Raw genomic sequence first — 15,791 nt, forward strand, 5'->3', positions numbered from 1 at the left:
ATAGCGGAAAATAGAGGATGGGAAAAGAGATTTTAGCAATAGAAATCTAGCTTAAAGTGCTGAAAACGAGAAAAATAGAAATGAGGAAACTGCATATAATCATAGGTTTTTGTTGAAAAATATACAACCAAAAATTGTCGGAGTTTTTCTAAAAAGTTATTCATAAAGTAAAAAATTAAAAGAAAACTTTTAAAAGTACAAGAACTGTATAAGGGAAAGAAGGTAAGAAACATATCTTATCCGGAAAACGGGAATGAATTAATACAAAACCCAGTACTCAACAGAAAACCTGACATAGAGCATATAAGTATATGTCTTATAGTTGAACTATATATAACTATAAGACATTTAGCATAGACTATAATTAGTTATATACAACATGTTTATAACACGATATTAAAGTGAGATAAGGAAAACTACTAGATGGTGATATTTACTTTTACATCAATAACAGCACTCCTATATACCCTAGTATCTTGTATTGATCCTGCCAGTCTTCGGTTTACTATAATATAATCAGTAAGGTTTACTGTCTTACCATCAAGCGACTACCATGTTATCTTATGGGCCATTTTATGACCAAACACCGTATTTGTCATAACTGGATTATTATACCTACAAAATTGCAAAAGTCTGTAGCCGTTATTGGTTTCCTTTCCTACATCAAAATTACCTAGACTAACATACCATTTATTCCTATCTCTACCAGCCTGGGCGTTAAAATCTCCTTGTGACAATACCATGTTTCCACCTGGGACCCTGTCTATTTGCTCCTTTAACTGTAAGTAAAATTTATCTGAGTCACTAATATTTCCGTCAGTCTGTTCTACAGGGGCATATACTACTATAACTGATACCCTAAAATTTTTAGTAATAAAATGACCAATTAATATTTTATTATTAATACCTTCTCAGCCTAAACAAGACTTGGCAACTTCCTTATTCATCATGAGCCCTACTCCCAGTTTATGTACCCCATCCTTCCGGCCTCAGTTAACAAAATTGTATATCACATAATTTCATGCTTCCTACCCCTAGGATATGAGTTTCTAAAACTCCTAATAGGTCCATTTGAACAGGGTTGCCAAAACTTTTTGGGACTAAAGTGTCAAATTCTGCAAAAAGGGGACACTTTTAGTGTCCTCTTAGAAAATTAGCCAATATACTTTGAAATTTTAAATGGCTAAAAAGTTTAAAAAAGAGGCTTTAAATGGTTTTCTCACAATTCCAGGGCCAGATTTATGCTCTTCTTTTTCAAGTAAAAGCAAAGCGGTTCTTCAAATAAGTAAAATCCCAATTAAAACCTCAAATTCCTCAAACCTCAGAGGTAGGGGTGGGGGGGGTATCCTCAAAGATATAATTTCAGGACCCTTCATCTACGATTAACAAAATTGCTCAATCCAAGTGCTGACTTCAGGTGTTTGGGAAAATGATGGGTGTGAGTTTGGGGGGGGGGGGTAGGTTTCTCTCAAATCACTTTTGACTCTTAAAAAAAAATAGCGACGAAGACCACACTGCCTTTTCATAACAAACAAACACAAAATAGAAACAATAGGGAAAATCTTTTCAAGACAGTGGTCCACTATCTTGAAAATATTTTCCCTATTCTTTCTACTTTGTGTTTGTTGGAATCTTAAAAAGGTCAATATAACTTGCTGCGTGTTATCCTGCAGCGTGGGGGGTGTTATCTTCACCCCCCACGCCGCACCTCAAACCTCAAACCTACTTTTCAAGACCACTGTCTTGAAAAGATTTTCCCTATTATTTCTACTTTGTGATTGTTTGTTATGGAAAGGCAGTGTGGTCTTTTTTTCAAGGCGTCACTATTTTTTTAAAAGTTAAAAGTGAATTGAGAGAATCCAGCCCCCCCCCCACACACACAAACCCATAATTAACCCCAAACACCTGCAATCAAAACTAGGATTGAGCAATTTTGTTCATCGTATTTGAAGGGTCCTGAAATTATATTTGTGAAGATAACAGCCCCCCCCCCAGCTCACAGAGAAAGGGTTTTAAGTTATATCCAAGGGACAAATAAGGTTTGTATAGAAAGGGTGGTCGTATATGCTTTGGAGGGAACTCACTGGGTTGGTAATCAGAAGTTCTAGTGACATTTTAAGAGTCAAAGTGAACAGAGCGCAAACACCCCCAACACACGTCGTGTTTCTCCGAGATGCATCGAATATAAATTTTTAGACAGTCAGTCTATTCAAAACAGTTCAAACATCATATAACATGGCTTTTGGGGTTGATAAAAATCAATAAAGCTTGGGGGTGATGGTTGTAATGTATACCCTTGGGGTATTTAAGGTTCTAATGGAAAGGATGATTGTTTATACTTTAGAGGTGGCTCATTTGGTTTAAAGTGGAAGTTCTGGCTTCCCTTTTAAGAGTTAAAAGTGATGAAGATCAACTTGTCCCTCCCCCCAACTGTTCCTCTTTTAACCAAACGTATCTGGTTGAAATTGTGCGATTTCTATTTTTTTTTTTAAATAGTCCGAAGAACATTTAATAATGCTTCCAGGGTTGACACAACCCCCCAGAACATTAGGGAAAGAGTTATAAGTTATGCCCAGAAGAGTATATAAGGTTTTTATGGAATAGGCTGTCGTATAAAATTCAGATGGGTCTCATTTGATTTGAAACCAGAAGCTATAGAGGTCTTTTTAATAGTTACAGTTTTTTTAGAGCAACCAAGCCCCACCCGCCACGCCCATCATTTCCCAAAACAAATGCATTTGCCAACGCAGATGACGGAAGACCAAACGCTAGATAGTTTGTCAAGCACAGGCAGTAATTTTGATGTATTTATGCGAGATATTTTGCTAGATAGGAGCTTGAAACTTCTACAATAAGGTTCTCTGATACGCTGAATCTGATGGTGTGATTTTCGTTAAGATTGTATGACTTTTAGGGGGTGTTTCCCCCTATTTGTTAAAATGAGGCAAATTTTCTGAGGCTCGTAACTTTTGATGTGTATAACTGATCTTGATGAAACTTATATATTTAAGATCAGCATTAAAATGCGATTCTTTTGATGTAACTGTTGGTATCAAAATTCCATTTTTTAGAGTTTCGGTTACTATTGAGCCGGGTCGCTACTTACTACAGTTCGTTACCACGAACTGTTTGATTCTAGGTTCCTTGTTATCTTTTTTAAAACATACTTTTTTTCTTATATTTTAAACTTTAGGCAAGCAAAGAAAAGAATTTACTACTTCTGTTCGCATATGTGACTGATTTTATAAATTCAAGACAACAAAAGCACCTGTCTCTTTCTCCAAAACCATTCCTGGTTCATACTTAGAGGCCACCAAAGATGGAGCCAGTGGTACATTATGTTCGATTCCATTTTCCAGATAAACATTAGGGACACCATCTCTTAAAATGGAGTTTTATAGCTTAATAAAAAATCGTGCCAATCAAAAATGAAAAAACGAGTTCATCAGTTCGATAGAGAACTGCATTCACTGAATAAAAGAACCCACACTTTTGAGGCGTTGGTTTTGACTAGATTTGATTTGACAAGATGATAGATTTTATTTTGTAAGACCATATGTAATAACATGGCAATATGAACGTTCTTTTTGTGGGGGATAATTTTCAGCTCTTTATAATACCTATCAAACTCAACAGTTGCTGTCAATTTCAAAACTGCTTTAGGTTAGATATAGATATTCAACCTTTAAGGAGAAATAACATAGTTCAGGATAAATTTTAGCACATGTAGGATTTGATTACATACAAGACTATAAAGCTAAAAAAAATTTCAGCTTTCAGATTTGGAATAACTTGTACCATTTTGCCTTGGCACTTAAAGATTGTACCAAGACTTAAAAAACGACAGCAACAATAGTGGACTCAAGGATAATATGAAACGCCAGTTTTTTGTTTTTTCCAAAGGGTACTGAAACTTTTATCCATGGGTTCCCGGAACAAATAAGTTTTATAGCATAATTTCCTTTGAAACCCTTCTGAGGATGTAGTCACACTTTTTCAAACCTTGTATATTTCCAAATATCTATAGACTTGATAGCTCCAAAATCAATGAATCATAGATGCAATGCAGAGCACCCAACAAAAATATTTTTCAAGCAATGCATACTCGTTTTAGATGGCCTCAATGACGAGGTTATTCCTGGATATGATAAATTTTATAGCATAATTTCCTTTGAAATCCCTTCTGAGGATGTAGTCACACTTTTCTAAACCTTGTAAATTTCTAAATGTCTATAGATGTGATAGTTCCAAAATGAATGAATCATATATACAATGCAGACATTGCAGAGCACCCATCAAAAATATTTTTCTAGCAGTGCATACTCGTTTTAAAAGGCCTCGCTAACGAGGTTATTCTACCGAAGTCATCTGCAAGCCATTAGCTGTACAAACAATTAGTAATATAATGTATGCATTTGACATGCTTGACAATTTTAATTATGTTGTACAAAGAAAAATATACAAAATAAGGAAACCACATATAATCTAATAATAGCAAAAGAACATTGAACTGGCCCAATATATGAGCAATATTGAGCTTATCAGTAAAATTTCAGTTAATCAGTTACTATAAATCAGTAAACATACAAATTTTGTGAATTTAATGTTCTCAAAAAGACCAAAGGACAAGTAATAGAAAATAAATGAAGAGACGGACTTACTTTTTAAAGTACATCATTTCTAGTTTGTTGATTTTCCCAGCTAAGTCTGCACTGACTCTCCCTTGCAAGTTAGAAAGATAGTCCATTGGCTTTGAAGACTGAATTTTTGTATTTAAATGTTCTAAAATAGGAAACAAGATGTTTGAAGGATATCTAGCGTTATTAAAAATAATATAAATAAATAAATAAGTAAAATTGATTCACTTCCACCTACCATTACTTATGAAGTCTCCTTGATCCCATACATATAACCTTACATGCATGAAATACCAAAAGTGACTCTAATTTTATGCCCATTGTTTGGTGGCTTACAGCAAGTTGCCTGCACCTTTTGAGATCAATTTCTTGTTCAACCAGTTTTTTTGTTATTATTAATAGTATCAGTGAAATACTACCTTGTGAATAGAGATATGCTGACTAGACATCTATTCTAGAAATTAGCAAGAAAAATATAAAAGACCTGCGTTTGTCCGGAAAGTTCTTCTAATCCGGAATATCCGGAAAGTTTTTCAAGCAAAATAAAAATTATTGAGAATAAATTTGCAATTTTGATTTTTATTTTTCTGAAAAGCCTTAAAAAAAGGAATGGAGTAGAGACAAATTGAAAACATGAAATCATTTCTGAAAGCTTATTCCCCAAATGCAACTGTTTCCCATTATAGCAAAAAGCTGCTTACACAGAAATTTCCCTACTAATAAGTTTATTTCTAAAGAAGCCATCCACAAGACTGTTACCCAATTTTTTTTTATACGTCATCAAAGGTTAGCCCTCTTTAAGAGGGGATAGGGTGGATGCAAATACTATCAAGCACCTTCCCATAGGACAATCTATGCTCCAGATTCATTCCTGAGAGTTTTATCCACCTAGTTCAACTGCTTCCTATATGACAAAAAAAACAATCATTTAGAGGCCATCATCATCATTGCATTTGCATTAAAGCCACCCTAGGGGGGCTAGATATATCCCAAGGCAGTATAATTTTTTTTAGTTGGCTTTATTCTTTTTTTTAATTGGCTTTATTAGGTATTGGGAACTAGCTACTGATGGGAAATAAGTACAGAAAAATCGATCTATATGAGATGCATTTTTAATGATAGCATTAAATATATTTGAAGAGCTTTGAATTAAAAGATAAGATTTATTCATAATGCAATACACATATAATGATACAATAATTCCCCAAAGTCTCCTTGGCCTGTAAAGTAGGGGGAAGACATACTGGTCACTTTAGTTGGTTGACAAAAAAAGTTACAAAAAAAAAAAAAAATATACAATAGATAGATAGATATATTCCAGCAATAAAAACAAAAAAAAGATATTCAACACAAGAGCTCCATGGCCTGTAAAGGAGAGAGAAGATACAGGTACTATTTTAACACAAATTCCTAAATAATAAAAGAAAAGACAAAGAGAGAGAGAGAGAGAGAAAGAGAGAGAGAGGGGGGGAGAGTGGGAAAGATTTCAATCATTTATAAGAGTTTAATCTGATTAGGCTACTAAACCAGTTCCAATGGAACCTAAATAATTAATAACAATAATAGTAAAGAATTTACAGAGATTAAAAATATTACAAAAATCCTATGAAAACAAATGAGAGAGAGAGGGGGGGGGGAGAGTGGGAAGGATTTCAATCATTTATAAGAGTTTAATCTGATTAGGCTACTAAACCAGTTCCAATGGAACCTAAATAATTAATAACAATAATAGTAAAGAATTTACAGAGATTAAAAATATTACAAAAATCCTATGAAAACAAATTTTTCTTCATAAGTCTCTTGAAGGAGCCAAACAAGTGGGATTCTCAAGCCAAATCAGGCAAATCTAGACTTCATGCAATATGACATACAACAAAATGATTGAAACCAGGTCTTACTGCTAAAGTAAGTGCAATTTGAATAAACTGAGAACTATGGAGGTGATAATTTGACCATTTGGATACAAAGGATTGAGTAAATCTTGGTAACCTAGGAATATCACCACAGAGCTGAAGAAAAATGAAAGATACACAGGAAAGGGGATAAAGCTTTTCTAACTTCAAGCAATGGTTTAGTCACTGAACAATTTATTTTGGGTATAAGGTTTATTGCTATATTATAAGTGATGCAAAGCAGTTTAAGAAAAGAAGGAAAAGTAGACAGCCCTATTACTGGAAAATAAGAAACATACAAATGAATGAAACTGTGAAATAGGATTCTCAGAAATGACCCAGAAAGAATATATTTAAACTTTCTTAGAAAACTAGAGTTTCTGCACACCTTCATTTTAATCAAATCAATATACAGCTTAAAAGATAAACAATTATCAAGGAGGCAAGAAAACGTAAATTTTCATTTCTTGGTCATTTTATGGTCAACTAATAAAGTCTTCAGATAGATGAATTTTAGATAGTTGTAGATACAAGGAGAAACGAGATTTAGAAACATTTAGGGCAAGATAATTAACATCATACCAAAGTGAAACTATATCAAATAGGTCCACCAAGTTTGTACAAACCTCAGCCTCTATTACCTCAGAAGTAATAAAGGTGACATACAGCTTCTGGAAGGGGTGCAAAACAGAGCCACATAGGCAGTATCTAAGATGAGGGACAAGCCTTATGATGAGCGTTTGAAGGAGCTGAAATTATCTACACATGTTTATTGACAATTGCTTAAATATTGTATATTAAAATTTTATATTAAATTTCTAAGGAAAATTCAAATCCACCATATAAATAAATAAATATATATATATATATATATATATATATATATATATATATATATATATATATATATATATATATATATATATATATATATATACTTTCACCCATCATTTGTTTTCCACCAAGCATAAGCTAATTGTTTTTTAATGCAGACAGATAAAACCAGTTTGTTCTCGAGTGCATATCAGTATGTACACAAGTACTTTTTTTTCTTCTGCATTATAATTTTTGACTCTCTCTAATTCTTGCTGTCCTTTAACAGCACAGTTCGTTGTTCTTCACAGTCATTTTTGACACTCTTGATACTTGCTTTAGCATGTCTGCTTACCCAACAATTCTTTGTTCTTAACTTTCATCTTTGACAAGTTCTGATTCCTACTGTTGTTTATAATTCTCAGTGTTGATTATCTTCTAACTGCTCATTTCTCTGTTCTTTCGGTTATATATCTTCCAACCCAACATTTCTCTGTTTATTATTTTCATTTTGATTAATTATGATCTTCAGTCTTGTAACTGCACACGAGTTGTTGTTTTGACTCTTGCTGCCACTTATCTTTTAACCACATATTTCAATGTTCTTCACTTTTGTTTTTGACTTGTTCTTATTGTCCATTTCACTAATATTTTAACTACATACCTCTTTGATCTTTATTTTTGCTCATCATTCCTTCAGAATTTTTTCAGTGCCTTTTGCCTTGGTTACTTGGATTAGCCTTAACACTTTCGATGGTCTAGACTGTTTGTTATCATACATTTACATTTCTCATGTTGTTCCCTTGATCTTGTCTCATTTGATGGTATAGTTTGTTCATTTTGAGCTTATGGTTTTGTCCTTTTTTGTGCTAAAATTGATTTACGTTTGTGTCCCCTAGACATTATAAAACAGGTGAAAATGTCTTTTGAAATTTACATCACTGAATATAGCACATGAATCTATTTATTTCAAAATTTTTGTTCTGCAAATGCCCCTAAAATGGTTTTAAAATCTATTTTCCTAGCATCTTCACTTTCCGTTAACATGATTGCTAAACTATTTAGTTTATCCTGGTTTACTGTTGATATCACACGTTTTTTCATTTGTTTTAGCCTGGAAAATGATTGCTCTCCAGAAGTAACCCTTACTGGAATTGTTTAAGAGCATTTCAAAATTTCGAAAACCAATTGTTCATTTTGATGGTGGCATGGGGTCCTTTCAAATGAAGGACACAATAAGGGCCAATGGTTCCAGTTACCCTTTGTCTAGCCATGATAATATAACTTGAGTGCACTTGAGGTTATTTGAGAAAATACCACACTGAAAAGGGAGGTTAATAACTTTTCTTAGGGAAGAAATAATAAAAAATGTAAGGACCTAATTACTTTAGTAAGAATATTATCAGGGTTAGATGTCAAGGAATTTTTCAATCCTTTAACAATTCTGGTAATTTCTAAATCAGACACTGATTGTGAAAACATTGACTTAGTACAAGGGGGCCTAATATGAGACTTGAAGTTGGATTGTAACAGAGAAAAAATTAACAACAGAAGCATTTCTTTTACCAATATTTGCAAAATGTGAAGTAAATGCATCTTGAACATTCAGTTCACTCTTGATATTTTTAACATTGATGAATAGAAATGAAAGGATGATAAAAACTGAAAGGAGGGCTTAATGATAGATTTTACCACCTGTCAAGTTTTTTGCTGCCACAACTGTGACATATGTAACCCTAGGCAATATATATTAATTTGTTAGTTTAGGTTAGATAGTATTTTTGGGCCTATTTCTCAAATTGGCATTGTGTGCATTTTAACAAGAATAAGCACAAAAAATAATACAAACCAGAAGAACAAGAAAACTTCTGCGTATAGCATTCATAGGGAAATTATATTTAGGAAAAGTATTTCAAATTTTAATTCATTTTAACAATTTCAGATTATTTGGCTATCATTCTTGTGCACTTCTGAAGGAATCATTATACAATTCTGAAAACAACTTTAAAGCCAACTAAAATCATTTGTAAAGGTTGCTTAGTTTCACTTGGCCCTTACTATTTCTCCCACTAATGGACAAATATGCTCTGAAATTTAGAGATGTTTATTGCATTTTTGGTAAATTTGTAATTTTCAATATGATTTAGCAAGAATGACAGTGAACATATCACTTGATTCCTTTCTTATGCTCCATCATAATTCAATAGTCGTTTCTGGGGGGAAATTCAATTTTGAGCCTTTAGTAAGGCCCCAAATATTAAAACACAGTAACCAAAAGTTTAAAAACATTTTGCTTAAACAAACTGCCATTAAAAAAGATTCAGCAATGGTAATTATTATCTCCAGTCTTTTTTTAGAAAGACCCTATAAAATGACATCACTGTAAAACTAACGTCATTTTTGAAGGATTTCTAGCTGTTTAAAATTTATTTTGGTAAATTTGTTTTCAAAATAATATTTTACTATTAAGACTAAGGAAAATGTTAATTTAACATTCCTGAATCAGTTACAAATGGCAATTTTTTCTCACCATCCAATTTTTGGGAAACATCTTTTTAAACCTTAGGTTACTATAGGCTGTTTTGAGTGCTCTTAGCCCTTTAAGGGCTGAAAATATAATTTCCCTAGAAGCAATTATTGAATTATGAAAAAGCATAAAAAGGCATCAAGTAATATATTCAGATTCTTCCCAGCTAAATTTTATTGAAAACTACAAATTTACTGCATTTTCAACTATGCAAATCTGTTCTTTTTATTTATTGAACAACAAAACCTGAACAACCCACAGAAGAAAAGAGTCATAATAGGCTATTGGAAATAAAGTGTTCAAGAGTAGTTGTCAGAATTATACGGTATTTCCTTTAGAAGTCCTCATGTGCAAGAATGATACCTATTTTTCATTCAATTTTGTCACTTGAAAGTCTTGTACATTTTGCCAAAAGGGTAAATTTGGGGAAGTTTATATTACTGGCCTACAAATAAGGTGAATATACCAATTGATACCTTGCTTTAATTTTTGTGTTGTTGTGATTCCTGCTGCCACTTATCTTTTAACTACATGTTTTTATGTTCCTCAATTCGGTTTTTGAGTTCTTCTAATTGTCTATTTCACTAATATTTTAATTACATACCTCTTTCATCTTTATTTTTGCTCAACATTGCTCCAGAAATTTTTCAGTTACCTTTGCCTTAGTTGCTAGGATCACAAAGTTGAAATAAAACTGTGCAAACAGAACTCTTGTTCTAAGCAAAATATAATAATTACTTTACTCAGAAATTCAATTTTATCTCTTACAAACCTTTTTCTCTTATTCTAAATACTGCTTTAGCATCACTTTGTTTAAGCCATTTTACCCATAAGTTGAATCAGCTTTGATGAAATCAAGAAGCAGAAAACACATAGGAAATATATGATTTGGGGGAGGGGGCACATGAGGGGGAAGGGACAAAATTATGGTGGAGCTGCAGTGAAAATATGTCAACTACAACCAGGGCTGTCATATACAGGAGAGGGAGATATCTCCAAGTTTTTGGTCATTCAGTAAAAAAAAAGTCTGTAAAATTGTGGCACTATGTGCCACAGTTTTTCTGATGCTGCTAAAATTCTTTGCTTCAATAAAGACCATGAAAACACTGATATGCAATCTACAGAAATTTTGAGCTTGGTCAGTATATGCAGCAGTTTTACCAACTCTTGTTGTGATTCTACAGATGGTGCCGCAATTTTCCATTTCATTAAATTAACAGCTTTAAAATAGTAACATGATACATACCAAAATCTGAATCTTGGTTGGTAAATGCAGAGGTTTTACCAACTTGTGCAGTGATTTTATGCATTGTATTCAAAACAGACATCATGTTAATGTTTGACAAAAAACAGTTGGTAAAATTTCTTGCCCCCCCCCCCTTAGAAACTTTGACTAGAAATAACCGTGACTATAACTAATCTGTATATCAATCAATCAATCAATCAATTTATTTATAACCCATCTACAAAAAAGAGGGCGGAACGCCCTTAAGATGGAGTAATAAGAGAAAGAAAAAATAAAAAAAAGCTACAAATAAATACAAATCAACACAAACAAACAATTAAATAAGTAATGCTGACCATGGGTGAGACACTATCGACATAGAAGAACGAAAATCATGAAGCCTTTTGTCAATAATAGATGTAGGAGAAACTAGGCGGAATTTGTTCATTAAGTAACTATTTCTAGTCCAAGGAGGGTAACTGAGAAGAAATTTAGCATAACGAAAATATACTCTATGAACAGATAGTTTCTGAGGTTCACTAAAAAACTGCCAAACCGGACAAAGAGAAAGGAGATGAGGTACAACTAGGCTATTATAAATTTTTGCAAGATTTAATTTATCAATGTGTTTAATATTAGATACAATTGAAGCATAAGCAATTCACAGTTTTTTCTTCAAATTTTCAAGGGAAAGTTTTCACAGTTTCTTTAATATTTTTTCCAGTAGGCATTCCAAGGTAAACTAATTTTTGAGAAAGGGGGACTTGAACATTAGCTAAAGATAAAAAAAATAGGGCCATTTGTCTCTTTAAAATTGAAAGCTACAACAGCAGTTTTTTCAACATTGAAAGAAAGCCCAATATTTTTATATTAATTGTAAAGCTGATTAAACGCGTTTTCACATCCACTAAAAGTACGGCTTAGATTCAAAACGTCATCTGCAAATGCTATTAAAGACAAGTTAAATCCACGGTGAATACAACTAAAATTAACAGAATTTTGGGCATTTACAACATAGTTATTAAATGAAGAAGGCGAGGTAAGGCCATCTTGACGGACTCCTTTCAAAATATCAAAAAGGGAAGATCCCCCCTTTAACTTCGCCTTAAGGTGATGCTACATATACAGAAGGCACTTTACTATACAAAAATTTACCCCTCTTTTATGTGCTTCAAATAAAACTTGGGAAAAAATGCAAGAGTCGAAAGAACGAGCAACATCTAAAGCATAAAGGATAGTATGGGATCTAGGCTACTTCTTTCTGCATCAGCAAGAACATTTATTAAAGCAAAAAGGGCATGCTCCCGGCTAATACCTTTTTGGTAACCAAACTGGTGGGGTGGGACATAACATTTAGAAACAATTTCATCCAAAATAACTGACTCAATTTAAATATAGTACAAGAAACTATTATAGGTCAGAACAAATTACACACAGTAAAATCCTTTTTGCCTTTTTTTGGGATAGGGGTTGAGCACTTGCATAATCAAAATGTCTGGCAGTAATTCCATCAACTCCTGCAGAATGTCTTTTCTTTAGTTTTTTTCAATAAAACGATAAATCACTTGGCTTAATTATAAATGTCGAAGGTTCGTGTTTTTTCAGACAAGCACTTAATTCTTTTTCAAATTTTGACTCAAGAGCAGGATTGGGAGAAGAAAACTTATGCTTATAATAATTTATCCACTCAGGCTCATGAATATTATTTGCACTAATGTGTTCACAAGGGCGTTCAAATTTTTTCCAGAGCTTCGAAGGGTTCTCTGCAATTTTATGAGCGTTTTTCTCAATAAGATCAAACTTATATGTATATAACAAAGTAAGAATTGTTCTTTTTAACCCTTTTATGTAGCCAAAAAAAAGAGAAGAAGGTATCATCTTTGAGAGTCTGTAATGGGCTTAGAATTGAATTAGAATTGAGTATCTTATGACTATGAGAGTTGAACTAGTATAGACGAAGTTGGTTCTAAAGATGCTTTGAAATCTTGTGGTTGTTAGTCTTCATAATTTCAGCAACAGCTATAGTAGTATCAGGCATATAAAGACTATTGGTGAGCTTTGAACTAATGTCCAAATTGGATATCTTAGTAGGTATTTTGCAAAGTGGAAGAAAACTAGAGCAGATTTTAAATTTATCAGCAATTGAAACAATCTTCCAGAAGGGCAATTTAGAGAATATGGAATAGTTTTGTATAGCATTGCCAGATAATGGCAATTGAAACAAAATTTAGCAGAGGTTATAGAAGCATATGAAACTGATATGCAGTGTCTGATACTTTCTGTTAGGAGATAACAAGTGTAAGAAACTGTATTTCTAATGTGAATAACAAAACAAACAATTTGGTCATATGGGTGGATCTTTGAAGTTCCAAGTACATTTTCACCAGGATGTGGGCCTTTCCAGCAAAAATGCACTATATTGGACTTTTCAGCATTAGATTTAAGATCAGAATTTAAGTATTCTGTTTAAAGTTTTTAGAAAGTTTGAGCAATTTTTATCAAAATTTTGCTAAGGATAAAAATGTCATCAGTATAAGCAAGCCTGAATTTACAAATTAGCTAAGGCCTAGGGGTACAATAAATCACCACTGAGTGATTTTTTTTTCTTAAAAAAATGAACTGATATGATTTATGGTAAACTTGTAGCATTATTTAGCTACTTTTAGCTATCTTGGAAAGGGGTTAAGGTAGGAAAATGAAACTTTCAGGGATTTGTCAACATACTAAAGTTTGCCCTAGGAAAGTACTTTGAAGTACAAGCCTCTACTTCTTCTTGCTTTAGAAGGCAGTGACTTTTAAACATCTTTGTGTTATACAAATGAGAACTTCCAAAATAGATCTAATGCTTAAGTGAAGCACAAGAAAACTGTTTTCTGCTTCACAACTGTGTTCAATCCCAATTTTGAGGTTTCAAAGATCTGCCAATACATTTCTTAAATGTGGAAAAAAATGATATGGCTAAAAACTTTACTCAAATAACTGGAATTGCATTTTCAGAGCTAAAACCAGAGAAAAGGAAACTGATTACTGAATATTAAGGTAAAAGGTTATTTTACAAAAATTTCAATAGGTTGGCTATAGACCTGTCAAGTAGACAAACTCTAAAGACCTAAATATTATAAGAGGGTTAACACAAAAGCTTGGTAATATTTTCCCAGAGTATGTTTTTGGCCCTGGATCCATTGGTGAGTGTTTTATTTTCCTGTACTTTGGCTATTCTTCATTTATCTATCAAAATTTTGATAAAACAACATTTTACCTTAATTTTCAGTTATAAAATTTTCTTTTTCTTTGGCTTTAGTTTTAAAAATGAAATCCATGTTATATAAGTATAATTTTAAGCCATATCAATGTTTTTCTTCTTCTAAATTTACGAAATATATTTGCAGACCTCATAAACTGCAAATGAGCAAAGCTATGAAGCTATTGAACTTCATTTCAGGAGAAGATCTGTTTTGCAACATCAGACTAGGCTATATATTTTAAATGATGTAGGCTTAGTGTACTGTGGGCAAATTATTTTGGAAGCTAGTCTGCTAGCAGAGACAACAGATCAAATGTTAAACTAAGCAAACAATAATGCCTACTAATAGGAATTTTCCATCAAAATTAAGTTTACTCATGTTCTTTTTTTTTCAGCAAAATGAGGGCTTTTCAGTCGAGTCTATTCAGCAATTTTCCTTTGGAATTCAATAAAGAAACAAGTTTTTTCAACTGAAAGTAAGGAGCAACATTAAAATTTAAAACAAACAGAAATTATTCCATATATGAAAGGGGTTGTCCCCTCCTCAATGCCCCACTCTTTACACTAAAGTTTGACTCTTTCTCAAAGCTCTACTTTTAAGACAATAAAAAAATTTAGTATAAAAAGTGGGGTGTTGAGGAAGGGACAACCCCTTTCATATATGGAATAATTTCTGTTCGTTGTAAGTCTTAATATTGCTTCTTACTTTCAGTCAAAAAACTTGTTTTTTTATTCAATTTCTCAGCATCTTTGAATTATTGCATGTTTTGATTTTGGCTCACTGCACATGAACAATTGAAACCAAATTTCCATATTAATTTTTTGGGCTAAATTCCTTTCTCCTAGTATTGATTGGATGATTTTAATAAAAAAAAGGGGGGGAGAAGAGGCCTAGTTGCCCTCTAATTTTTTTGGTTACTTAAAAAAAACTACAAGAACTTTTTTATGAACATTTTTATTAGTAATAAATGTATGTAACTTACAAATTAACTTATGTAATGAACTTCAATATTTGTATATTTTATTACATATATGAGAGGGTTTTCCCTGTCAATGCCTTGCTCTTCACACTAAAACACGAATTTAGTCTCAATTCTTTAAGAATGATCCCTGAATCACAAAGGCCATAGAATAAATTGCTGATATTACTTAAAAAGACTTTAGTGGAAAGAACATGGTATTAAAGAAGGTAAACCCCTCATATGCATAATAATTTCTGTTTGTTTTAAGTTTTAATGCTGCTCCTTACTTCCAGTAGAAAAAAACTTTTTATTTAGTTTCTCATTGGTTTTTTTTTTCAATAATGCTAGAAAATCCTGGACTCTTTTCATGGAAATTCTCTTCCCTCATAATAAATTCCTCCATGAAAAGATCCTCCCACAAAACTACCTCCCTCTGAACCCCCCCCCCCCCCAACATGGAAAAATCCCCCTAAAAATGTCTCTACACTGCC

At 32.7% G+C, this 15,791-nt stretch overlaps 2 protein-coding genes across 6 annotated transcripts in view; both read right to left on the minus strand.

Annotated features, from left to right (window-relative positions):
• Positions 1-15,791, minus strand: part of LOC136031803 (26S proteasome non-ATPase regulatory subunit 13-like) — a 181,887-nt gene that overhangs the window by 100,442 nt on the left and 65,654 nt on the right. The gene's annotated exons all lie outside the window — the stretch shown is intronic.
• Positions 1-15,791, minus strand: part of LOC136031804 (uncharacterized) — a 43,647-nt gene that overhangs the window by 25,310 nt on the left and 2,546 nt on the right. For 3 of the 4 annotated variants that reach the window (XR_010618584.1, XM_065711607.1, XM_065711608.1), the window contains exon 2: positions 4,662-4,782. The gene's annotated coding sequence lies outside the window, so the exon portion shown is untranslated. Of the gene's footprint in view, positions 1-4,661; positions 4,783-6,917; positions 6,943-15,791 lie in introns of those variants that run through there. The other variant, XM_065711610.1, reaches the window with a different exon arrangement.

This window comes from Artemia franciscana, chromosome 10 (genome assembly GCF_032884065.1).
Source record: "Artemia franciscana chromosome 10, ASM3288406v1, whole genome shotgun sequence".
Classification (NCBI taxonomy): Eukaryota; Metazoa; Arthropoda; class Branchiopoda; order Anostraca; family Artemiidae; genus Artemia; species Artemia franciscana.